The sequence below is a fragment of the Hypanus sabinus genome, chromosome 2 (genome assembly GCF_030144855.1).
Source record: "Hypanus sabinus isolate sHypSab1 chromosome 2, sHypSab1.hap1, whole genome shotgun sequence".
NCBI lineage: Eukaryota > Metazoa > Chordata > Chondrichthyes > Myliobatiformes > Dasyatidae > Hypanus > Hypanus sabinus.
In genome coordinates, this window is record NC_082707.1 from 61103085 (window position 1) to 61128580 (window position 25496).

The 25496-nt window shown below is 39.8% G+C and overlaps 1 long non-coding RNA gene across 2 annotated transcripts in view; it reads right to left on the reverse strand.

Moving 5' to 3' along the window:
* Positions 1-745: 745 nt before the first annotated feature.
* Positions 746-25496, reverse strand: part of LOC132404765 (uncharacterized) — a 43667-nt gene continuing 18916 nt past the window's right edge. Inside the window, exon 4 of one of the 2 annotated variants that reach the window (XR_009515671.1) lies at positions 746-812. This is a non-coding gene — a long non-coding RNA (uncharacterized LOC132404765). Of the gene's footprint in view, positions 813-22803; positions 23672-25496 lie in introns of those variants that run through there. The other variant, XR_009515670.1, reaches the window with a different exon arrangement.

The following is a 25496-nucleotide window of genomic DNA, read 5'->3' on the forward strand; positions in this document are numbered from 1 at the left end:
TCAAAGGAGCAGGTTTGTGATTCTAGTGTCTAGATTCTAGCAAGGAAATGTTCCAGAAGATACAAAAGGGCATTTTAGTGTGGGAAAACGTATGCATAGACCTTGAGAGGTGATGTACTGGGCAAGAATGAACCAAGACATCAGCTAGACCATTGCTTCATGTGGAATATGCCTTATCTACATAACAAAGCAGCAAGCAGAACAGCGTGCACCACTCCCTGTTGGGATGGATTTGTTTTATTGTAATGGGAAGAGTCATATTGTTGTAACAGTCTAATTTTCCAATTACCCAGAGATTGCAACATTGCAATCAACATTTAGCAAGGTGGTCATCGTCTTCCTCAGAACTGTTTCTGAGGCATGTGAGGTAGTACCAGACAATGATCCACAATTTTCGAGCATTGAATTTGAGGCCTTTGCCAAAGTTTGAGGGTTTTGACATATAACTACAAATCTATATCACCCCAAATCTAATGACCTAGTTCAGTCAGGTAGCGAAGGGACTCATGAAGAAGGTATAAGATGGATGAGAGAACTTCCACAAAAGTCTGGTGATATACAAAAGTGCGCCACTGCAGAATGGCATTTCACCAGCCCAAATGCTGACAGGTCAGTGCATGCGCACTAACCTTCCAGTACATGAAAACCTGTTGACATCTAAAGGGTCACACAAGTCAAATTCATTAAAGTGCAAGGAAAAGACGAACAAAAACAGGATCACAACAAGACTCCAAAAAGCCTACCAGTCCTGAAGCCTGGAGATCGTGTGAATCTGAGATCACAATTCTGGCACATGGTCCATGCAAGGATATCTGCAAGAGAAAGTAGTTACATGTTCTAAGTTGATCTAGATGGAGTGAGGGACACTTCCAAGAAAGTTCATGTGGAACTACATTCACAAGCTCCAATTCATATCTTTGTTGTGTCAGTTCTCAGTACACCAAAGGGGACAGCATGGGTAAAAAGTGAACACATTGATCACAGTTCTCAGAAATACACAAATACTAATACAACAAATGAAAGCTATACATCTGCGGAAGCAAATAGCAGAACAAGAATGATCATCAAACCATCTCAGAGACTGATTGAAAATTAGTAAGTGAATAAGGGACTGCATTTGCTCATTATAATTGAAGTTAATGTAAGTATTTTTGGTGGAAAACAGTATTGTTCCTTGCAGGTTTATGAGGTCATAATATTGTGTTTGCTTTTCTTTAAAGGGGGAAGATGTGTTATTATGTGTGTACATAATAAAGAACTTTATTTCCCAGTGGGCAATGTGGGCAGTTCACCCCAGAACCAGAAATGGCATTGGTGAGCTGCTGGCACGTGTTCTGTGTTGAGCTGAAGTCATTTTTGTAAATAAAATGTTCTCATGTTTAACCATTCCTAAAAAGCATAACAATAGGGACTGGACATCCACAGTGAAAATGAAATTGAGGCAAATAGGGCCAGGGAACTAAAGTGACTGAAGTGATTGAGAGCATGTAACATATCATATGTACTGTAGATAGGAAGAGACTGAACGAAGCGTGATAAACTGGAGTCATGCTATGTGGACACAAGTTCAGTGAGGCCAAAGCAGATAGAAACAACACAGCAGAGTGAAAAGTCTCAAACACAAAACTAAGTAAATACATAAAGTTAACAAATGAAAATAGAATCAGACAACATAGAGTCTGACAAATGTGAACTGACATTGAAAGAACTACATAGTGTAATTGAAGCAGATCACAACATCATCTGGATTACAATAGTTGTGTCTGGTGTAAAGCTGAAAATGGAGCTAGATACAGGGTCAGCTTTGACATTGTTCCAGAGTCTGACTACAACGGATTGTTCTCTAAGATACCATTAGAGAAGACCTCAGTGATGCTAAAGACTTACACAGGTGAAAAAGTGTCTCACAAAGACAAACTGAAAGTAAATGTGACCAGGGCCAGATTAAGCTAGTGCAGGGCCTGTAGCATGTGTTATAAAGGGGCCCTAAATTAAAAAAATGCATGTAAGTATTAAAAGATAAATTATTTACTTACATAGTAAAGTAATTCAATTTTTTCATTTGCTACACAGCCAGATAATATAACAAATGTCTGACACTTCAGTAATAGTATTATTTACATGTGGGTATCAATTTCAAATATCAAAAGTAACAGAACTACAATTTAAAAGTTACTTTTTCTAGATTTAGCATAAGCAAATTTTTGATGATACTGGAAATGTCTATTTCATGCAGAAGTTCATGTTCAGTGCTCATTAGAGTGAGATTGTTCAGTCTGTTTTGATCCATGGTGCTCCTTACTTCATTTTTAATCCTTTTCAGTTTTGAAGATGAGCGTTCTCCTCTGCAGTTGGTAACCATGAGTGACAAATAGATGCGCAAGGCATTTTCTACATTTGAAAAACATGAGTCCAAAGAATTGTCAGTTATCAAACTGTACAACTGTAACTCTACAAGGTCTTGTTTGGCGCCAATATGAAAAGCAAGATCAGTTTTCAACAGTTCAGTAAACTGCACAAATTCTTCATCAAGTCTTTTTTCCAGATCTTCTGGATATGATTTAATGACCTTTTTACGATCTCTTCAGGTATAAACCACTGTAACTGATGAAGGAATCCAAAAACACCATTCACCTTTAGATAAGCTTTCTGCCTTTTTGACAGGGCAGAAAGCAAGCTGTCAATAATGGCAAGAAATGTTTGGCTTTTAAACTTCTGAGAAGGCATTTGAGATTCAACAAGTGGATCAAGAGTGCTGGGACCACTGAAATCATCAAACGTGCGATTTTGCTTGTGTTTTCTTTGAGTTTGCTGTTGATAATCTTCACACTTAGTCAGATCGTTGGCTTTTTGCTCAATGTCTGAAAAAGTAGACTGCATAGCTTGAATATATCCATGCAAGGATTCATAGAGTGTACAAGCTGTGTTCAAGTCTTGGCCAGAAGTTTGTAAAGAAGCACTGGCCATTTGAAAACACTAATACTTGATCCCACAATATGACCATTATCCCTGTTTCCAACTTCGTCATGGTTGAAAGCAGTCCACGAGCCTGTAATCGGGCTCTGCCTTCTGATCATTGTTACTTGAAATGTCATCCAAGACTTGTTTTATTGCAGAAAAGCTGTGTAAAAGTGCTTTTGTTGCACCTGCACGAGCTGACCACCTGCTATCTGACATTCCTTTCACAATGCGCAAATGAGTACCACCATCAGATAATGCAGCAGGAGGGAGATCCCACCGATAAATAGAAGCAGAAAAAAGTGTGTGCAGGCTTTCTACAAATTGAAATAAAATTAATGCTTCTTGACAACATTCAGCTGCACATTTTCCAACCAAATTTAGTGAATGTGCAAAACATGGAATGTAATCCGCAAACTCATTTAGCTCGTGTTTGTGAGCCACTGTACTTGCCACACATGTTGCTGTCATTGTCATAACTTTGACCACGGCAGTCTTTTATATCAATGTCATTTTCCTTTAAAAAGTCAGGTAAACTTTGAGCGAGCTGTTCATCGCTATGACCTTCCATATCCAAAAACTTCACAAATCTTTCAACTGGTCCAGCCGGCAAAACATAGTGCACAGTCAAAGTCAGCTGGTCCACATTAGATATATCTGGAGTAGAATCCAATGAAACAGAATAATACTTGTATTTCTTCACTTCACCGATAATGTGATCCAGTATGCTGGATCCAATCAGATTGATGAATTTCTCAGGTGTTGTTTTAGATAGGTATGATTTATGTCCCCTTCCTTTGTTTGCATGTTCAGTCTCCATTTCTTCACAAGGTGGGAACCAACACGTTTAGCGACACGAAACTCACAGTCTAATCTGATCTTGTATTTTCCTGATCTGGTTCGGACTACCTAAAATCAGGAAAAAAATGAGGAATCATGAACTGGGTCACATAAAACGGTTGAGTCGCACATCCCTTGTCGCAGGCTCACTGCGGCGGCGCACCATCCAGCGGCGTAACATCGTACGCTACAACAGCTTGAGAGCGTGGGAGACAGCACAAAGGTCACCACGGCACAGCATGGAGCCAACACACGCCTGCACACACACACACACCATACAGCTCCCCCGACATGAAAACAACAGCGTTGCCAGATTGTCATGAGAATACGGTGAGAGATGCCAATTTCACCAGACTGCAGCTTGCAAGCATTTAGTGCAGGGCCCTCAAAAATGCGGGGCCCGGAGCATTTGCTACTTTTGCTACTAGGTTACTCCGGCCTTGAATGTGACGTATGAAGGCCAGACACAACTGTTTAAGGCTTATGCTTTCAGACGTGAATGGCTGAGAAAAATCCAACTAGACTGGCAAAGTACTTAATGCAAGTGAGTAGATGTTTGCGAAAGGGATTGGTAAACTCAAAGGCATGAAGGCCAGAATTAAACTGGATGAAACAGCAACACCAAGATTCCATAAAACATGTCCAGTGCCTTACACACTACTTTCTAAAGTGGATGCAGAACTGCAGAGCTTGGAGGCATCTGGAATTCTCTCCAAGTTTGAGTGAAGCGATTGGGCCACATCCAGTGATCGAGAAAGGGAAGGCTGGAGCCATGCACATGTGTAGGCATTTCAAGGTGAGCATAAACCTGGTGCTGCATACTGGGTAGTATCCCCTGCCACAAATAAAAGGCAATTTTGTTTCTTTGGCAGGCGGGGAGAGGTTTTCAAAGATTGACTTGTCACAAGCCTATCTGCAAATGCAGGTTGAGGAGTCAAGCAGGAAGTTCCTCACATTCAACACTCTCAAGGAACTGTTCCAGTATAACCGTCTTGTACTTGGCATCCTACTAGCTCCAGCAATGTGGAAAATAGCAATGGACCAAGTGCTCCAGGATATCCCAGGAACACAACATTACCTTGATGGCATGATTTTGACTGGCAAAAGTGATAAAGAGCACCTCCAGAACCTTGGTAAAGTGATTACCAAGTGAGAATGGTCTACATGCAAAGAGAGAGCAATATGAGTTTTTCAAGAATTAAATCTAATATTGTGGACATGTCACTCACAAGCATGGCTTACATAAGTCACAAAAGACTGAAGCAATGCTACAGGCATCCAAACTGGAAAATGCGTCACAACTCAGGTCATACTTGGGCCTTTTAAACCAGAACCATTGGTTTCTCTCAAACATTGCTACAGTGCTGAGTGCACTGGAGAGAGGGCAAAGTGGGTATGATCAGAAAGTTGTGAAAAAGCCTTTTGATCACTAGTGGGATCGTTTTGCTGCTGGAGAGGGGAGACTGCCTTTTGATCGCTGGTGGGATCACTCTGCTGCCAGAGAGGGAAGACTGCCTTATGATCATTGGTGGGATCGCTCTGCTGCCGGAGAGGGGAGACTGCCTTTTGATTGCTGGTGGGATCGCTCTGCTATCAGGGAGAGAAGCCGCCACTGTGCCCAGTGAATATTACCCAGATTTTCTGCGCTTTGAATATGGATTTGGACTATGGACTTTTCTTCAGTCTTACAGTTTTTATATTCTGCATTTTTCACACAGTCTCTCATTATTTTGTGTGTGGGTGAAGGGGATTTGGAGGTCGATGTGCCTGTTCCAATTTTGTTCTTTTTTTGATGTTCGTGTTGCCATTCTTTTCTTTCTTGGATTTGTGGGTAACTGGAGAAGAAGAATTTCAGAGATGTATACTTTGAAAATAAATAAACCTTGAACCTTTAAAATAGGACTAGTTCAGGTTGGCAACTTGGTAAGCATGGACGAATTGAGCCAAAGGACAAGTTTCTGTGTTGTGTAAGAAAGTATGTGCTGGCATTGGAGAAGGTCCAGAGGAGATTCACAAGAATTATCCTGGGAATGAAAGAGTTAAGGTGTGAGGAGCATTTGATGACACAGGGCCTTTACTCACTGGATTTTAAAAGAATGAGTGGGGATCTCATTGAAATCTATTGAATATTGAAAGGCATAGATAGAATGGACCAGGAGAGGTTGTTTCTCATAGTGGGGAGTTCAGGACCAGAGGGTACAGCCTCAGAAAGCAAGGATGTCCCCTTACAGCAAAGAACAGGAAGAATTTCTTTATCTCGAGGAGAGTGAATCTGTGGAATTTGTTGCCACAGACAGCTGTGGTGGCCTAGTCATATGGTATATTTAAAGCCAAGGTTGATAGGTTCTTAATTAGTAAGGGCATCACAGGTTATGAGGAGAAGACAGAGAATGGAGTTGAGAGGGATAATAATAGGATGGCATAGCAGATACAATGGGCCAGGTGATATAACTCTGCTCCCGTGTAACTGGTCTTATATATTTAGTGTCAATAATAGTGACAAAACTACCAGAATTGCATCAAAATCTATTTACTTTTATGATATCTTTCAAAAAATATTTACCAACCTCATTTGGTTCATCATGAAAATAAATACATATTCATTTATATAGTTGACTCTGAAATGACCACTTGAGCTCTCAGTTCAGGTACAATCAGGCATGGGCAACAAGTGCTATTCAAGCAATACCCACACCCGTTGGACAAATGCAGTTGGAAGTGACAGCTGAGCAGTGCAAGGTAATGATTAGAAATGCAATTTATAATGGCCAATTAACTTACCGTCAGATCATTGATGTCTGAAAGGAAACAATAAAAACCCCCGAGAAAACCATCCAGGCTCACAGAAGGAATGTGCAAAATCCATAGAGGCAATAACCCGTGTCACTGGATCAAACCCATATAACTGGAGCTCTACAGTCACAATCTCTCTACAGCCCTCTGGGTACAGTTGTAGAATAACTTGTTCAATTAAATTAAACTTTCAAAGACAATCCTATTAAAAAGGAATATCCTTCTTGAAATAATAAAACATTCCACATGTTCTGATGTAAGTCAGTCTTTAAAATACAATGGACCAGCATTAGGCATCTATTGGTAGGCAAATTCTCAACTACTGACTGTATTACAGGTTATGCAGTGGGTGAGTAAGTGTTGCATATCTCCTCCATTACTTCATTCACAGGTTAAACACAGTGTGAGATGAAGGAAGCATCTACCCTACACGTTACATAATCAGGCCTGTCATTCATTTATGTGATATATTAGGAAGCAATTGTAAGTTACACGGTGGTTGACTGCTGGGTCTCTCAGTGGGACTTACAAGTGAGTGCAAGTTTTCATGGTTGAGTTGACTCCACAGGAGGCTGAGATTGTTGTAATTGTGGAGGTTGTCAGAAGTTGCCATTCAATGATGCATAGGTAGATTGCATTCCAATCACTTTTTGCCCTGAGGAAATTTTTTGCTATGACTAGAGGTTGAAAAATGAAGTGAATTGCAAGGATCTTTTGGACTATTTGAGAGGTCTGAGAGTACACTAAATCCTGTTTGATTGAAAAAGCTTGATTTGTCAATACAGTGGTTCACCGAACATCCCGATTATCAGCACATCACCAACAAGCCTGGCATTTGCTAACATATTTTGATCTATTTCTATCCAATCCTGTCCATCAAAAACCTTGAAATATTGCTCTGGTAGTCAAAGCAAACTCACAGATAAATAAAACATATAAAATATTTTTTTTAAATCAACAAAGGCACTAATACAATCAGCAATCCTGATTGAAACTATGTTAAGGGCTATGTATTGATTATTTTATGTTAATTTGTGCAAAGGTTGATGAGTAAATTTAAATACAAAAGCAGCTCAGATCAATGAAAGCAGAACCAGCAGGACTCCACAGGACAATTTCCAGTTGATTGTTTATATTGCCTCTTCCATAAAAGCAAACGTCCTAGCCTTCTGTGTAAATAAAATTAGCATTATTACACTTCCAGTTAATGAAAGTTGTGTTTTGCCCCAGAAAACCAGAGCTCCATGAGTCAGTCCTCACTGGAGGATCATATGTAAAGAATGTCATCAACTTTAATATCATCAGCATTATTTTTTTCAGAGGACCTGTCCTGGACCCAACACGTAAGTGCACTTGCAAAGAAAGCATGGCAGCTCCTCTACTTCCTTAGGAGTTTACGAAGATTTGGCATAACATCTAAAACTTCTATAGATGTGTAGTGGAGAGTATATTGACTGGCTACATAATAGCCGGGTATGGAAACACTAAAGCTCTTGAATGAACATCTTATAAAAAGAGGTGGATATAACCCAGTCCATCACGGGTAAAGCCCTCCCCACCATTGAGTACACTTACATGAAGCACTGTCAGAGGAAGTCATCATCCATTATTGCTGCGGAAAAATATTACTCAGACCCAGAGGGAGGTTGTTTCAGAAAGCCTTTACTTTAGCATGGTATCATGGAGAGCTCAGACACCTAAAAAAGCAGAGTTCTAAGACTCAGCCCAACAAAAGAATACACTCAGATTTTGTAGTCAAAATCTACGTGACAAGGAGCACTTAATCACACAAATAGAATAGAATAGCACGTTCTAGGTGATAACCCGAAGCACCAAGCAGCTTAAAAGTTACTCTGCCTGCAGCGATAGGGCAGATTACAGAACAATGATTCCAAAGAAAAACAAGATACCCATCCTTCTTAATGTACAAGCAAGCATGGGAGTCAGTTGCTTATAGCCAGGTACACGTAGTTAGTTGGCAATTTACCAAGAACAGACAGTACTGCAGTCATGGCAGAAATGGCTCCCTAATCGGCAATAATGCTTTAAATTTTCTTCCGCAATTATCTGGGACCCCCAACCCCCCACCTCCAGATTATGCTCTTTTCTCACTGCTGCCATCAGGAAGAAGGTACAGGAGACTCTGGACTCACACCACCAGGTTCAGGAACAGTTGATACTCTTCAACCACCAGGTTCTTGAACCTAAACACAAAGTACACCACAGATGTTGTGGCCCTTGAACCTGTTGACTGAGGGGATAACTTACTCATCTTCACTTGCCCCATCATTGAAATATTCCCACAACCTGTGCAATCACTTTCAAGGATTCCTCATCTCATGTTCTTGATATTGATTTTTTTTCATTTCTTAATTGCACAGCTTATCGTCTTTTGCACACTGGTTGAACGCCCCAGTTGTTGTGGTCTTTCATTGGTTCTATTATGTTATTCTTGAGTATGCCTGGAAGAAAATACGTCATATACAACTCAGAGATTTAATGTATTTACCTTGATAGTATATTTACTTCGAACTTTGATGCTTTAAGTCTTCAAAGGATTCAAAGGTACATTTAATGTCAGAGAAATATATACAATATACATCCTGAAATGGTTTTTTCTGCACAACCATCCACAATAACAGAGGAATATCCAAAGAATGAATGACAGTTAAATGTTAGGACTCCCAAGTACCCCCAGCTCCCCTCCCTTTCATACGTAAGCTGCAGCAAACAACGATACCCCCTCCCCCCACTGACAAAAAAAAAGTATTGGCACCCACCACCAAGCACTCAAGCATACAGCAAAAGCAACAGCAAAGACACAGACTTGCAGTGCTCCAAAGACTACACATTCACCCAGTATTCGACATATCACAGGTTCTCTTGCTCCCTAATAAAGGAGAAAGAGATGTCTCCATTTCACAGTGAAAGGGGAAACATCACAATCAACTCACTGGTTTAAAATGCTAAAAGTCCATTGCATTTTGCTTTTTCCAAGCTCTGTGCCCAAAGATCTCAGGTCTTTGGGCACACAGCCAAAGATCCTCCGGCTCCCACAACACACCGGTCTGTTGGGATACTGACCTTCAATCCGCCCACCTCCAGAGCCCAGAGATCCTAGGTCTCCAAAGGCGAGCTGAACTCTTAGGCTGTGCCCTTGGGATGTCAGATAACAGCCAGTCGTGAGACCCTGAGAACGGGTCTCCCCCCATTCCCGCAAAGAACCAAATTCAGCGTGTAACTCCAGATCAGGGCCTTGAAAAGGACCCTGAAAGGGAAAAATAGAGGTATTAAAGATGGAAATAGAGCTGTTTCTGAAGATGCAAGCAAAGGAGTTGCCATTTAGTGCCATCTTGGCTAAGCTCTGCCCTCCTTTTCAAATAGTGCAGACATTAAATATTTTGTACTCAGTATCAGGCTCATTCCAGACTTTCTCATTTCAGCCTTTCTTTTTATTTTATTGTCTCTACCCATCATTTGCTTTCCTTCCTCCTTCTTCATTGACATCTATTCCTTCACTTGTATTTTTTTTTAAATACAGTTTGATCCTCCTAAACTCTTGAACCTCCTATTACATTGCAAGTTATTACCATTATCGTTTCTTCTTGGTCTTCACAACATGACCTGTGTTCTTGTTTCTGAGTGTGGAAGACTCCAATTTTTGTAAACTGGAATTCATTGCATTAATGAGGATTTCCCTCTCCTGCATAAAACAGCCCACAAAGACATCAGTAATTTCAGGACTCATGCTGAGGCAATAACAAAGGGAGATCAGGTCATCGATATGAGAAATAATGATTCCCACTGGAGCATTCAAAATACTGATGGCAGCCCGAAATAAAGTTAATTAGTCAGTTAGCTCATGTGAAACAGTAATTCCAAAGGACTTCTTATAAGGGAAATACAACATAGCGATATTTTGATGTAGAAACTCAGGTGCTATTTTCAAATAAATATTTAAAAGTACTCCAAACCATATTTTTCAATGAATTATGCTGCATGGTTGGTTGATTTATCTGTAACTAATATTTTTTCCAATAACTTCAAAGCTGATACACAAGTTCTGTGACAAAAGTCCCAAAAAGATTACAGTCGGCCCTCCTTATCCGCGGGGCATTGGTTCCAAGACCCCCCGCGGATACCAAAAATTGTGGATGCTCAAGTCCTTTATTTAACCTGGCTCAGTGTGGTGGTCTTTAGGACAGAGTGGAACCCCAGACTTTATTTAACAATCTCAGTGCGGTGGACATTAGGACCTGGCGGTGCAGCTCTGAATCCGCGGTGTTTCTGTTCACAAAAATAATCACGATCACGATTGAAAGTAAGGTGGAAGTAATAAAGCAATCAGAAAGAGGTGGAATGTCATCGGTCATTGGAAAAGTGTTAGGCTACAGTCGGTCAATGATCGGAACAATTTTAATGGAGCATGTGAAAGGCCTGCCCCGATGAAAGCTACAATTATTACTATGCAACGCAGTGTTTTAATTATTGAAATACTTATGTTTCTTAGCTGTTTTATATGCATAGAAAGGTAAAATATGTAATGTATACTAAGAAAAATGTTTGACTAACTGACACTAAATAATACTGGATATACCTGTTCCGACTTCAAATCTGACTACAAGACGGACTCAGGAATGGAACTCATTCATAACCCGGGGACTGCCTGTACTTTTAAGTCATTTCTAGATTACTTATAATACCTAATACAATGTAAATGCTATGTAAATAGTTGTTATACTGTATTGTTTAGGGAATAACGACAAGAAAAAATAGTTTGTACATGCTCAAATAACGAGTGTTGGAGAGAGAACTTCCAGATTTTCTCGAACCGCGATTGGTTGAATCCACGCAAGCGGAATCCACGAATAAGGAGAGCCGACTGTATTAATATTTAAAATGTTCCCATACACTCCATTTGAGGTGAAGTTAAAAGTGCCTGCTTCTTCTAATGTGCTTCCAATTAATCCATCTTTCTTGAGCCCTCCAGTGGTTTGTCCTCCTTCACACATAGATCATGCAAAATTGGAACACAAAAATGCAGATTTGAGGACTGCTTCGTCGAGCACCTATGCTCCATCTGTCACAATAGACAGGACCTCCCAGTTGCCACCCACTTCATCTCTGCCTCTCATTCCCATCTAGATATGTCCATACATGGCCTCCCCTACTGCCATAATGAGGCCAAACTCAGGTTGGAGGAGCAACACCTCATCTACCGTTTGGGTAGCCTCCAGCCTGGTGGTATGAACATTGAATTCTCCAATTTCCGGTCATTCCACCCCCCCGCCCCCCCCCCGATCCCAGGTCCCTCTCTGCTTGTCTCCCCATTTAACTTTCTGCTTCTTTATCTCTACAGTTCTTTCATGCTTATCTCCTCCCCCTTTTATCTTTCCTCTGATTGGTTTTCCACCTGGCGCCTCTAGGCCCTACCCCTCCCCTATCTCTATTACTGGGCTTCAGCCCTCTCTTCCCCCTCAATCCTGATGAAGGGTCTCGGCCCAAAACGTTGGCTACTCTTTTCTCACGGATGCTGCCTGACCTGCTGAATTCTTCCAGCATTGTGTATGTATTCTTTCATGCAAAATTGGATTGCCAAGTTCTCAGTACTCAGCTTAATACTTCTCTTGAAACAGAATGTTTGGAGTACAAAACAAAATGACGATTTTCCAGTATCTGCAGTCAGTCACAAAATACATCCAAAAGTCTCGTCAGTTTATCCCAAAGCTAATAAAAGCATTCCAAAGTGCATAATATATTGTAGAATCCACAAAACCTGGAATACTGATTTTGACATGACAGTCTAAATCCCACCAGAACAATTATGGGATTACAATTCAAGTAAATAAGAATAATAATACACTGTCAATAACTGTAACCACACTATTACCAGATTGACTCAAAACCATCTTTTTCAAAGCTCTATCTGATGGCCTGAGATAGTTCAGTAGATCAAGAATCTTTCCATGCACTGTGTGGGATGCCAGCACATCCAGAAGATGCCAAGAGCAGTGCCTCTCCATCCCTGGGAATGGCCTGCATTTCCTAGCAGAGGATTCATGTGGATTTTGCCAGACCATTCATGGGCACAAATTTCTTGGCAGTAGTGGATGCAGCTACAAAGTGACCATCAATGTTCCCAATAGCTGCCACTTCAGCCTCGCTTACTGCTGATGTGTTGAGAAGCCTCTTCTCAAGGATTGGTGTTCCAGAAGACTTTGTCAGTGACAATAGACCACAGTTTGTGGAGGAACAGTTTCAGTCATTTCTGGAAATTAATGGAATAAGATATATTACATCTGCACAGTACCAACTTGCTGAAAGGTTTGTCCCGATTATAAAGAGTGTACTGCGAGCAATGTCAGAAGAACACACCACACTGACACTGAACAATGAACTGGCCCATTTCTTCCTTGCATATTGCAATGCAGCACACTCCACAAGCAACAATGCACCAGCTATGCTGTTTCTAGGTCAACCCTAGTCGTCAAGCTTGGATCTCCTCAAACCCAGTTTCAGAAGCAGGATGCGGGACAAACAGCTGGGATGAATTGAGGTTCGCTGTTTCACTCCTGAACAAGCAGCCCTGGTGAGGAGATTAAAAACGAGTACTCAGAAAGGTGAACGACAGAACTGGATCACTCTTCTACGCAGTTGAAATTTCGTCTCTCATCTGGAGATGACGTGTCAATCAATTGGGGAGAGAAGAATCCTCGGTTGTTAGAGAAGAAAGGTATCCAGAGCTGTCAAAACCACTTCCTGTAGTCCCACAGTCAACTCCGACAAACGCCATGGAGACAGCCCAGAATCTGAGATTGTTTTGCAGCCAATAGTTTCAACTGGCAAGGGGAGTGAACCCACCCTTGTCAGGAAAGACTTCAACCCACAAGAGTAAACAAACCTTAACAGCGATTAAATCTTTAGGCCTGAGAGATGTATATTTAATATTTCATTAGTATCTGAGTAGTATTGTAAATGTATGGTTTGATTAAGCATTCTTGTTTGTTTAAATAATTAATTCTGGATTTTATGTAAAAATAAGTGAGTTGCATATGTCATGATGCCACCCTGTGACATGTGTGTGTTTTGCTTAAGGTAAGAATGAACACAAACTCGCATTTCTTGGCTCTCTTGTTTTGCTTTAAATTAGCTTTTATGTTTTGAAGTTACACTCATCTTGTCTGATCTGTATGTGACTGCTGATCAAGTAGTTGGCTCTGAAATCATCTTCTGAGACAATGACATTAGTTGAGAATTATTGTCTTCAGTGGAGGATGTCCCGTTGATAATTTGACTTTTATTTCCTTTGCATAAGCAGGACAAAGTTCAAAGTACATTTATTATCAAAGTATGTATACATTATACAACCCTGAGATTCATCTCCTTATAGGCAGCCACAAAACAAAACACCTGAAAAACACTCTCTATATATACACCCAACATGTAGAGAATATAAACCAAACTATGCCCATAAAAAAGAATAAAATTACCCATAAAAAACTGTCAAGCACCCAATGTGCAATGAGAAAACGCCCCATGCAAACAGTAATTGCAAGCAAAGAGCGTTTCTGAACTGAAGACCGAAAAGAGAGTCAGAGACCCATAGTTCAGCACAGAGCTGAGCGAACCAAACTGGCCCCCATCTCTCCTCGGGCCCCGACGTCCTGACTTTTGCTATGTGTAACTTTCCGACCGAACATCAGGTTCTGCCGTTTTGAGAAGCCACCGGATCTGGTCTGCCCCTCGCCTCAGGCTCCGGCACCCTGACCTTTTCAGTCTGGCCCGGCACTGTCTGAACAATGGATCTGTCACTTGGATACGCCAGAATTCACTGCCTTGATTCAGCCTGTAAAGCTCCATCTGAACATCGTGTACAAACCCTTCAATATGCTCTGGCCCTGAACCCTGCGGCTTCAGTTCGGCCTATGCCCTATCATTCATGCTCTTCCACGCTCTCGGCGACATGACCACCGCCTCACCTTGCCTCAGTTCTGCCACATCAAATTGCTTCCAAGTCAAAAGGGAAGTTATAGACTATTTCTTGTGGAAAAAAGTGTGCTAAACAAAGTATTTAGTTGGTACCCTTGTATCGTTAGCCACCAGCCAGAAGTTGCTGAGGTTCAGCAGTGCCATATTAACTGGAAGGGAGCCAATGGACATCACATTGTCAGTAATTATGGGATCCTTGAGGGAGATGTAGGATCATGACCCAGTGTGAAGGACAGTGAGAGCAGGGTTTTGGAAGTAAAGGAGTGATGATTGCAGGCAGTGGACCTGATAAATATTTTGGTCAGCTCAAATAACATGGACATCCTCAGCTATTGTTCCCATATGTGAAGTCAGTGGAAATATCAGATTCTCATTGAAGAATGCAGAACTGAGAAATGCTCCTGTACACCAACATGCCAGACATACGTGGGACATGTACACATCTTCTAATGCCATAACCAACAGAAGTGGGATAGAAAATCAAAATGAAAACTTAGTTATGACACCAGAATTGGCCATTTGGCCCGTTGGATTTAAGTTACCTCAGATCATTTAGCTCTTATTTCTCTGCAGTTTATTCTTTCCAACATGCCCATCAACTCTTCCCAAATCTCCAGCTCATCAACTACACTAGAGAGTCAGTATATAGTTGCCAATAATCTTACCAGTTGCCTTTTGGATGTAATAGAAAACTCACTCAGCCAGAGTAGCTGTTCTTAATCTGTATGTTCATATTGCAAGAGATATGATACCATGTCTTTGCCACAAAACACCGAAGTACCTAATTTTGATTTCACCAAAACTGATTGCAAACATAATTTATTCTGGGTAATTATTGTTTCTCTGATTTTATATTTTGGTTCAATGCACTCAAATGTTGAGGCAGTAGAGTTTAATAAAAAATGCACATTTACATTGTTAATAAGGAATCTTCTCAGGTTTTCTTTGAATGTTTCAATAGTATCTTTTATATCAACAAGTTCTGAGAGCAAGTATTTACATCTCCACCAAGCTTATGAAAACAAATTGGTTATTGATCTCATTGCAGCTGGTGATACATTATTGTGTGCAAATGATCTTCTGTATTCCTCCAGTTTACAAGCATTCTGCAATTCAAAATGCTCCATCAGCTTTGCGACGTTTAGAGCAATAAATGGCATAGTATAAAATGGCTGTGTCAATAAAGTTAATTCTGCATTCTCACTCTATGAGCTGTATAAAACAATGATTAGCAACTGTAAGTGTGCAGAAGTTCTCCAAGGTTATTCTCAAACCACTTTCTCAAACCATCTACATCGACTGAGCTGTTCAAAACTGCGAGAAGATTGTAGAAAAGAGGAAAGAAGATTTTTTTTACCTGCATTATTAATAAGTTTACACAGGACTTAACATTTCAATTTTCATGTCCATATACAAACAAGAACAGTATTTTTTATATCATCTTTGATTGTGCTTTACACTTTGACCTTACTATTGCAGGTTAAATGAACCTAATACATTGCACCAAGAAAGTGCTATATTTAAAATAAACAGGAATCATCCCAGTTAAGGATATAGATCTACCTTTTCACTCAACATTAGTTCTATTTAAAAAAATAATTAGCTATCTAAGTTAACAAATCTCTATTATTTTGTCAATATACAACATCTAGGCTCTAAACATTTAATTTTTGTTAAGAGGAAGTGCGAAATTACTTTACACTTTAGAACAAATATATAAGGTGAAGTATTATTACAACAAGGTTGCAAATTAGATCATCGACTCAAAATTTAGCCAACACAAGTTTTGACTTTTAATTTTAACCAGAGTTCTTAAGTGAAGACTACAGGAATTACACTCATGCTGAAAAATATTAGAAGCTTTTGCATGACTCAATTTAGCTTTGTAACATGTAAAGGCTTTATTAATGCAATAAAATCAGGCACTGTTGCGACAATTGTCAGCAACGTTGCCGGTGCCAGAAACTGTAAGTTTACAAGTTGACCAGATGGCTTATGCAAATTTATGTTTTACCTCAAGAAATTCCAAAGTGGCACTGTTCGCTCAGCATCTGAAAAGTGAAGGTTTGTACACGAGCAGCTTGTATTTAGTTTCCATTAGGGTAAAGATCGGTAGGATAAAATCTGATTGTTTTTGTGAAGGAAGCCAATATTTTTAATTGGTACTCTATTGATAAGCATTTGAATTAGAAGTTTAAAGAGCTGGCTGAAGGAAGCAAAATAAAATTGTGTTAAAATCCAATTTTAATATTCCTCCTCCCACCCTGTCTCCTGCAAAAATGCTATCCCTTTCTCTCAATTCCTCCGCCTCCGCCGCATCTGCTCTCAGGATGAGGCCTTTCGTTTTAGGACAAAGGAGATGTCTTCCTTTTTTAAAGAAAGGGGCTTCCCTTTGTCCACTATCAACTCTGCCCTCCATCGCGTCTCCTATATTTCACGCACCTCTGCCCTCACCCCATCCCCCCGCCAGCCCACCAGGGATAGAGTCCCCCTGGTCCTCACCTATCACCCTACCAGCCTACAGATCCAACATACAATCCTCCGTAACTTCCGCCACCTCCTACGGGATCCCACCACCAGGCACATCATCCCCTCCCCACCCCCCCGCTCTCGGCTTTCCACAGGGATCGCTCCCTACGTGACTCCCTTATCCATTCATTCCCCCCCCCCATCCCTCCTTCCAGGCACTCATCCCTGCAAATGGAAGAAGTGCTACACCTGCCCCCACACTTCTTCCCTCACCGCCATCCCAGGGCCCAAACAGTCCTTTCAGGAGAGGCACCACTTCACCTGCAAGTCAACTGGGGTGATATACTGTATCCGGTGCTCCCGATGTGGCCATTTATACATTGGGGAGACCCGCCGCAGACTGGGAGACCATTTCGCCGAACACCGGTACTCGGTCCTCCAGCAGTGGCGGGATTTCCCTGTGGCCACACACTTCAATTCCACAGACCACTCCCACTCCGACATATCTGTCCATGGCCTCCTCTGCTGTCAAGATGAGGCCACACGCAGGTCGATGGAGCAATACCTTATCTCCCGCCTAGGTAGCCTCCTGCCTGCCGGCATGAACATCCAACTCACTGACCTCCATTGATACCCCTGCCCCCCCTTACCCCCATCCTTATCTATTATTTTAGTCCGGTTCTCTTTCTCTTTTCCCTCCTCACTATAATCTCCCCCCAGCCCCACCTTTCTTCCTGTTTTATTTCCCATAATTCTCCACCTTCCCCCAGCCCATTTCTCTCCAGCCTATCACTTCCCAGCTCTCTACATCATCCCTCCCCCCCACTTCTTATCCCCTCTCCACCATCCCATGTTACTTCACTCCTGATGAAGGGTTTTGGCCCAAAACGTTGTCACTACCTTCTCCCATAGATGCTGTCTGGCCTGCTGAGTTCTGCCAGCATTTTGTGTTTTTATTAAAATCCAATTTCTTCTTCTAATATTCTTGTTATTTATATGACATCAGTGATGTAACTCAAATCTTTCCATCCAGTTTATAATATAATACAAGCAAAACTGCTTATAGTCAGAATGGGGAGCTCCACCAATTACATCTCAATTCCACTGCAGCTATGACTTTCAAATCCCAAAATAGTAAATGGGGGACACTGATAGATATTTAATTAAATGACATCACATAAGAGGCATTTTTCTTTATCATAAGATTATTGTACAAAAATATATATAAACAGTGTAGTTATTGTACGTTAAGATTATTAATTTAATGTTCAAGTGAATTTTGTGGCAGATCACTCAAGGATAGTCTTGTATTTTGTACAAGACTAGCTTGACAATCTTCTAAAACAGGATTTTTGTTGCAGTAGAACCGGAAGGCGCTCTGTTGATCAGGGTTAACCTTGAATGCTGTGTCCTAGCTGTCTATACAAACCAGTACACAAGCCAAGGCAGTACAATATGGAGAACGATCTGTTACCCATGCAGCAGGCTCCCCCTCTCCATGCAGTTGATGAACCCAAAGGGACAGCAAAGACCAATGCAGTTTGGAAACAGCTCCGTCACAGAAGTTGCCAGTTGAACTCAACATAGGGACTTAGGGACTCTAGCTCCAGACTTTTCCTTAGCCTTTATTCCTGACACATTTCTAATGAGTGGGTCTGAATGATCTGAATCTGGAACCTTCACTGTGAATTCCAGGAGCTTAATCAGAATGAGTCACCAAGAAACAAGTCAGTGTGGCATCCGTTAATTACAAGTCATGTGAACCATTAAACTAAACTCAAACTATTGCTAATATTCTCAAATTTGCTATGGTGTAAAAAGAAAAAGCAGGTCTAGTCAGCCGATACCCACAGTTCCATGAATCAAGAGTGGCTTTGCAATTTGCAAATGTACATCCCAAATAATGTTGGAGCCTTTAAATATAATTGGCATTAAGCCAATTGTTCAAATAACAAACTCTCAAGGTCTGTTAGAAATAGTATCAAATGATTGCACACTTTTTGCTTACGTAGACATACTGTGGACTGACATCTTTTATAAACCTTTTGACTCCAACGGCTATCATGACAGCACCTCTTCCCATCGTCTCCTGTAAAAATGCTATTCCCTTTTCTCAGTTTCTTCGTCTCCGTTGCATCTGTTCGAAGGATGAGGCTTTCCTTCCCAGGACATCAGAGATCACCTCTTTCTTCACAGGACAGAGTTTCCCTTCCTTCAGTATTGATGCTGCCCTCATCTGCATCTCCTCCATCACCCAGACATCCATGCGCACCCCTTCTTCTGGCTGCCTTAACAGTGATGGACTTCCTCTTGTCCTTATCTACCATACAATGAGCTTTCACATCCAACACATCATTCCCTGCAACTTCCACCATCTCCAAAGGGATCCTACCACTAAACGCATCTTTACCTCCCGCCCTCTGATCCCTGCAAGTGGTCGAAGTGCTACACCTGTCCATTCACCTCCATTTAGGGCCCCAGACAGTCCCTTCAGGTGAGTCAACACTTCACCTTTGAATCTGCTGAAGTTGTGTATCGTATCCACTGCTCATGTGTAGGGGTGGTGCTCCATCTGGAAATATGGGTGAGTTTCCTATCTCTGCTCTCAACAGTTAAGATATTTCAACAAATTACAAAGTAATAAGAAAAGGCAGGGGAATAATAAAATATCAAGAGCAACTGTCTCTATAGTTAAGAATCAACCAAATAGACAAGGAAAACATCTCATTGCAGAATTAGAAAGAGCTAAATTAACTCCTTTATTTAATCTTGTCATCAAAGCTTAGCAATGTTCAATCCTTTTGAAAAAACACACAATAATCCATGAATGGGGTGGAGATAAATTCAGAAGCCTGCAGCTACAAGGATTTCTAGTGTTGCAATTAGAATGAGAAATTTGCTCAATGATTTTTAAAAATTGACATTATTGGAAGTTGAATTCACTGAATCCTCCCTCTTTCACATGAGTTTTAAGTATGGATGTCTGTAGCACTGTCCCTTTTTAATACAACTAATTAAGTTTAAAGACAGGATTGACAAAGAAAAGTGAAAATTCTGACAATTTGTCACAATGCACAGATTAAAATATTCCTTATAATAGCCTTCAAATTCCAACATTTCTGAATAGTTTCTCTCCATAATTCAGCTGAGAGACTGGCACGGCATCTAAGAAAGTGGTTGAATTTATTCCCAAATACCTTGTGCTTGGAGACATGGAGTTATGGAGAACTACCGTATACAAGCAGGCACTCGGCCCATCTATTCTGTTCCAGCCTGGTCTTCCACCTAGTCACACCCACCTGCATCCAGACCATAGCCCTCTATACATCACCTACCCATATAACTATCCAAGTGTTTCTTAGATGTTATAATGGAAGGAAAATGACAAAATTGGCAACATCACCATGAATTCAGAACTTTAAAGTTTATTTTTCTGAAACTCGTTCCAAATGAATAATGGAAAAACCCAGAAGCTTGCCGTTCCAACTACTTTTTATAGGAAGACATTTTTTAAGACCTATTTCTTTCTCTCTCTCTCAGCTGTGTAAGGTGTTTAATTCTCATTCTGTGCTCAACAATGTGCTTGCAGGAGATCAGCTGGTACAATATACTTCTGGTTTACAGGGAACCTCCTTCATAAAGGCTGAAGAATCTATGGCTTAACTTGTTTTGATTTGAAGCAAGATGTAATTAATTTCTTAAAATGGTTTCTATGGATACTCTGGCACTGTAAAATCTCATTGATACACATAAATGGACACTGCAAAGTGAAATACAACAAAGTGTCCAGGTACTTGCTGTGAACAGCCAATATTAAGTTCAGTTCTAAAAAGAAATCTTGCTGTTAAAAGAACAAAGACCCACTGGAAGCTATGGACTCCTACTTCTATATCATCAGCTGAGACTAATAGCTTTGGGATCTCCCACGTACATCAGGCTTTTTCAAATAGACACCAACTTCTAATAGAAATCATTGTTAGAGGCTACAGACCTGTATGTACTTAATCTGCCAACTTTAAAAGCAAGAACATCTGCAATAAATATGAGTCATAGAGTAATTGAATAAATCTAAAAGGGGTAAGATGAAAAAGAAGTAAATACAACATAACAAAACTGTGTTAATTTAAAAATGTATAGAGTTACTTAAAATGATATGACAGACAAGACTCAAGATCTTTAATTCCTGAGGTTGAGGAGAACAGGGGAATAAAATCATTAAACCTTGACTGGAGGTCAAAGGGAGGACTAAGAGAAACCATCTCGAGCACAGTACAGATCTAGACAGGTGGAGCTGGAACCAACATTCTCAAGACTTTGAAAGCATAGTGATGAAAGCTTGGCAAGAGCATTAGGAAACAAAATAAAAGGAAACCACTGGGATTGTCAGATAGCATCATAACAGAGGTAGATCTTAAAGAATGAGTAAAGGTACTGAGAGAGGATTCATTGGGTGGGGTAGGATGAAGTCAGGGTAGAATTGTGAGGCAGTCTGATGGAATTTTGGATTGCAAGTACTCAAATAGAGGCAATGTGGCATACAAGGTTGGTGAAGTTCAGGCACCAGCAGATGTTTGATTCAGTACTGTGAACAATAACAAAGGTCGAGTTTACCACTACAATAGGAAGGTAGATGGTGATGATAAATTTGAGGAACAAGTTCAATAGCTTTGTTCTTTAGAAGTAAACAATAATGAAACTATAAATATTATACATATACTGTAGAACTGTTGCAATGAGAGGCATCTTAGACCATTAGTCACAGAAATCCAGGGAGATTTCCAATTCTTTTCATAGATCCAAAATTATCCCTCTTTCAGTTTAGGTTTGAAAAGTTCGATCAAACATTTTTCCACTATCCTTTCAAGCACAGAACTCCAGTTCAGGAATTGCCACTGCCTGAAAGCAATTTTCTTTACAGAAGGAACTTTTTCTGTGTTTCCAACTCATTCTGTCAAAGAGACAATATTTATTTATTTATCTTGGTCTTCATGCTTGATGATTTTAAAGATTTCTACCACATCATCTCTCATCTTTTCTGCTCCAAGGAGAGCAATTTTAGCTTCTTTAGTCTTACCAGTTCTTTCATATTTTTCACTCTTCAGAAGCAAACACAGTGCATCAGATACAGCTGAAACTATCTATTTATTATATAAAAAGAAACGTAGCATAGCCTCATTGCTTAAGTAAAGGTAGGCTGTAGACAATAAGCTCCATGCAATTAATATAGGAAAACTTCAACTGACAAAAATCATGCTAACATGGAGAACAAACAGACAATTAGAGAACAAATATCACCCTGGTATTTAATGCATGAGGATTTGAGTACAAGAGTACAATCTTTTCTTACAATTATATCAGGACCTTAGCAAGGTCATACATGGGGATATTGTGTACAATGTTAGTTTCTTTATCTAAAAAAAAGGTTATTCTTTCTATTAAGAGAGTGTAGCAGATACACCAGTCTAGTTCCTGGAATGATAGGTCTGAAGTACAAATGAGCTGACCTGTATTCTCTGCATTTTAGATGAGAGTTTACTTCATTAAAATGTACAGAAGTATGAGAAACCTCAAGAGGGTAGATGAAAACAGGACATTTTGTCTGGTTAAGTTCTCTGGAAGTAGTGGTCAGAAGTTTTTCTGAAACTATAACAACTTACTTTAAACAAGGGCAAGTGAAGCTTTGCAATACTGCATTCTATGGAGGTGTAGTTCTCCACTGACTTCCTGCAAATGGAAATTGAGAGGTCCCTGCATTATAAAATAGAGTCCAGAAATAAGAGGATATGGCCTGCAATTGATGTTTGAGGTAGAAGATCAACCATGATCTTGATAAATAACTCAAGGAGCTGAATAGCCTACTCCATTACTTGTTGATGTTAAGAGAAAAATCGGAAATGTTGTGGGGGGAGGCAGGTAGGTGAAGTAAAGATTCTTGAAAAGATGTACAGAGAAACTTCATTAACAGAATTTCCCCAGCCCAGTGGGCAATGAAGTGGCTCAGTGGAAGGGCATAGTGGAGAAATAGTATGAACTGCATCATCAGATTCAGAACAGCTAGCCAAAGCCAACAAGGAACAAAATATTACAATAAGAAATAACTTCCAGATAGTTGCAATGGACCTGGCCCAACCAGGAGCATTGGAATTAAAGTTGGTAGGCAGAAGTGTAAATTGAACAATAGTAATTATTCAGAAAAGGGCATGATGCTTACGGAGAATATGCACATTCTCAAAAGTAAGAATCAGATGGCATTTCAAACGGTACAGAATAAATGAAAACTAGCACAGATTTGCTCACCTAACAATACAAATTTTTGTTAAATTAACAAAAACAATCATGATTAATATGTATCTGGACTAATAGAGACTTTTTAAAGATATTTTGTAATTGACTCGTGCATAAAATTGAAGCCCAGGGACTAAAGAGACAATGACAGTGTTGATATTATGTTGGCTATGGTGTACAGTAATTTTTCAGACTGAAGATAGTTCTCCAAGGGAATACATTTTCAGATCAAATTATTTGCTTTTATATTCCAATTTTGTAAATATGAAGAAAAGTAATTGAGGGCTATTTACTTTTCAGACATTTTGCAGAAACAGGAAGTTTGGGGCTTGGAGACCTGGTGAAAAACGATAAACATTCTTCAGTAGTATCTTAATATTTGAAAGTCAGACTGGGTTATTATAAATGTTTAAGTAATTATGCAAAAGAAATCAAATTGTACATTGCTAGACCAACAAACAAGAACATCAGAATCAAGCTTTCAGCTGTGGATAGTGTCACGTTTCCTGAAATACATGTTATAGAAACACTCAGCAGAGTACACAGAAGTGGAAATTATGATGAAGTGGAAAATGATACTTCTGCTCTGCCAAATCTATACCTATCCAGTTTTTGAAACCTAGTATTGTCCTGCTATGCAGATCATACACTTTTTGACTTATATTAACACTCTTGTTGTTGGTCTTGAACATTTGGATGGAAGTTTCAATATTAAATCTTAAAATGACAAGAAATGCTTCAATAACAATCTGTCTGCTCCACAAGCAATGTGTGCTGTTCAAAAGAATCTGTCATCATTGGCCCTGATCAGACACAAATTTTTTTAAAAACTATTATCATGAAAGAGAAGCTTTCTCATTGCAACTTCAAAAAGGGAACCATCCAATTTGATTCTGGAGGCTGAGACAAAATGGATCAGTGGGTTTGTAATGGTGTCAAATTGTTGAAATATGGGATTTAAATTTTAAAAAGCCAGATATCCTTGAATAATTATAATGGATTGAAATGAGGAATTGAAATAATTATAAAACAATTGTTGTTTTGAAATTATTTCAGACACTCTCTAATGAACTGTTTTGCAACTTGCTCTGGTTTAGCTTTGACAGCAACAGAGAGAGAAAAAAAATTGGACAGAAATCAAACATGAAGGGAAGCTACTGGGGAGTCAGTTCTGCATCAACCTGCAGAGCACACGAGAGAATGTCAAATCAATCTGAATTCCTAGTTTATGTAACCAACATATTGGTGATTTACAACATTTGAAAAGCAGAACTATGTATGAAAAGCAATGAAGAATCTTACTTCTCAGCACACTTGGCTGACTGAAGCAAGTGGAGTATAAAAATTTGAAGTCAGCCCTCAGGCTGCATTAACCAATCATTCATCACAAATCCTGTGGGCAGTGTTTGATGCCAAATCACTGTGCTGCAAAAAGCTTAAGACCGAGTAAAATTGAGAATGCAGAGATGTAGAAAAGTTTACTTGAATAGGTTGGCAGATTCCAGGAAGCATCAATTAAACAAGTTAGAAAATATCTACTTTCAAGTACAGTTCTTCCCAAATCTCTGAACATCCTTAAAGATTGGGATCTTCAGCTTTAGATTTTCAGTAAAAATATAATCAACAACCTCAATGCAAAGCAAGGTGCAATAGAAACTAGAGTGGGTCACTGTTTCTAAGCAAGGCTTATTGCTTAAAGAATCAAGCCTGAGATGTACAAAATAATGCAGCTGTGGGTAAGACATAGAATGGTCCAGGCGCTAATGGGAAAAATGCCAGCTGATGTTTGCAGATTACAAATGACATCAGATTAAAGAAAATAACTGCCCATTCATTATGGAAAAAGTGAACTTAAGGAGACACGTTATAATTTTTGGAAAATTTCCAGTATTTTGGTCCCTATCCAAAATATTAACAATTCATCATCACCACAACACACGGCCCAACGGATGCTACTCTATCTGCCAGTTTCCTCAACTAGTTCATTCTTTGCTTCAGAATTTTTGACTTGAGCATTAAAATTGCACTAATAAGTTCAATGCAATTTTAAATAGATATATATCAAGACATTTGAGGAATGTAGATCATAATTTAGATTAATAATGATAACAATGAAGAACAATGCTAGTCTAAAACCTCAACCATTGAAGATGAGACATACT